The following is a 2,500-nucleotide window of genomic DNA, read 5'->3' on the forward strand; positions in this document are numbered from 1 at the left end:
GAGAGACCCCGTGAAACGCTAGAAGTGGGCGGGGATGTCTCTCTTGTGGCTCACGGGGCTGTTAGGGTGGCACAGAAATCCCTCGGAATGGGAAAACGGGTCATTTTCGTGTCGCCACATTGCATACGAACCGCATGAAACTTCCAGAGGCATTTGCAGCAGGAATGCATGTGCACTCAAAAAAGTGAATATTTCTCACGGATAGACCCCGTGATACGCTAGAAATTGGCGGGGATGTCTCTCTTGTGGCTCACGGGGCTGTTAGGGTGGCACAGAAATCCCTCGGAATGGGAAAACGGGTCATTTTCGTGTCGCCACATTGCATGCGAACCGCATGCAACTTCCAGAGGCATTTGCAGCAGAAATGCATGTGCAGTCAAAAAAAAATTGATATTTTTCACGGATAGACCCCGTGAAACGCTAGAAATTGGCGGGGATGTGTCTCTTGTGGCTCACGGGGCTGTTCGGGTCGCACAGAAATCCCTGGGAATGGGAAAACGGGTCATTTTCGTGTTGCCACATTGCGTACGAACCGCATGAAACTTCCAGAGGCATTTGCAGCAGGAATGCATGTGCACTCAAAAACTTCTATATGTTTCACGGATAGACCCCGTGAAACGCTAGAAATTGGCGGGGATGTGTCTCTTGTGGCTCACGGGGCTGTTAGGGTGGCACAGAACTCCCTCGGAATGGGAAAAGGGGTCATTTTCGTGTTGCCACATTGCATAGGAACGCCATGAAACTTCCAGAGGCATTTGCAGCAGAAAGGCACGTGCACTCAAAAATTTTAATATTTTTCACGCATAGACCCCGTCAAACGCTAGAAGTTGGCGGGGATGTCTCTCTTGTGGCTCACGGGGCTGTTAGGGTCGCACAGAAATGCCTCGGAATGGGAAAACGGGTCATTTTTGTGTGGCCACATTGCATAGGAACGGCATGAAACTTCCAGAGGCATTTGCAGCAGGAATGCATGTGCACTCAAAAACGTCTATATTTTTCACGGATAGACCCCGTGAAACGCTATAAATTGGCGGGGATGTCTCTCTTGTGGCTCACGGGCGCTGTTAGTTAGGGTCGCACAGAAATCCCTCGGAATGGGAAAAGGGGTCATTTTCGTGTTGCCACATTGCGTACGAACGGCATGAAACTTCCAGAGGCATCTGCAGCAGAAATGCATGTGCACTCAAAAACGTCTATATTTTTCACGGATAGACCCCGTGAAACGCTAGAAATTGGCGGGGATGTGTCTCTTGTGGCTCACGGGGCTGTTAGGGTCGCACAGAAATCCCTCGGAATGGGAAAACGGGTCATTTTCGTGTTGCCACAATTGGCATACGAACGGCATGAAACTTCCAGAGGCATTTGCAGCAGAAATGCATGTGCACTCAAAAACGTGAATATTTTTTCACGGATAGACCCCGTCAAACGCTCGAATTTGGCGGGGATGTTTCTCTTGTGGGTCACGGGGCTGTTCGGCTCGCACAGAACTCCCTTGGTCCACCTGATTCGTGCATACAGGCAGCAACTAAAACTCTGTAAACCTGCTGTGAGGACATCTAAACAGTGGACCAGTGAGGCTGTGGAAGATTTGCGGGCGTGCTTAGACTGTACTGACTGGGATATGTTCACGACTGCTACCAATAGTCTGGATGAACTCACAGAGGCTGTGTACATCAGCTTCTGTGAGGACTGCTGTATCCCAACACGTACCAGGGTGAACTTTAACAACAACAAGCCCTGGTTCTCAGCAAAGCTCAAAAGGTTGAGGTTGGAGAAGGAGGAAGCGTTTAGGAGTGGGGATAGAGACAGATTCAAGGAGTCGAAGAACAGGTTTAGCAAAGCGGTGAGAGAGGCTAAACGACTGTACTCAGAGACACTAAAACACCAGTTCTCTACTAACGACGCTGCTTCTGTCTGCCAAAGGGCTCAGGCACATCACCAACTACAAACCCAGAGCGCCCCACACCACTAACGACTCCCGCCTAGCCAACGACCTGAACGAGTTCTACCGTAGATTTGAAAGACAATTGGACTGTCCTGAACCACCCCTTCCCACCCAAGAGGCCCCATCCCCCACCCATACTACAGAAACGACTCTCTCCTTTCAGGAGGGAGAAGTTAATGGGCTTTTCAAGAGGCAGAATCCACGCAAAGCAGCCGGGCCGGACTCTGTCTCTCCAGCCACCCTCAGGCACTGCGCTGACCAGCTGTCTCCGGTGTTCACCAACATCTTTAACACCTCCCTGGAGACATGCCATGTACCAGCCTGTCTCAAGTCCTCCACCATCATCGCTGTGCCCAAAAAGCTAAGGCCAACAGGACTAAATGATTACAGACCGGTCGCCCTTACATCTGTGGTAATGAAGTCTTTTGAGCGCCTGCTCCTGGCACACCTCAAAGCCATCACAGACCCTCTCCTGGACCCCCTTCAGTTTGCCTACAGAGCCAACAGGTCTGTGGACGACGCAGTTAACATGGCCCTCCACTTCACCCTACAGCA

The sequence above is a fragment of the Petromyzon marinus genome, unplaced genomic scaffold (genome assembly GCF_048934315.1).
Source record: "Petromyzon marinus isolate PM22_M1 ecotype Great Lakes invasive population unplaced genomic scaffold, UKy_Petmar_22M1.pri1.0 PM_G_Scaffold_40, whole genome shotgun sequence".
NCBI classification, from domain to species: Eukaryota; Metazoa; Chordata; class Hyperoartia; order Petromyzontiformes; family Petromyzontidae; genus Petromyzon; species Petromyzon marinus.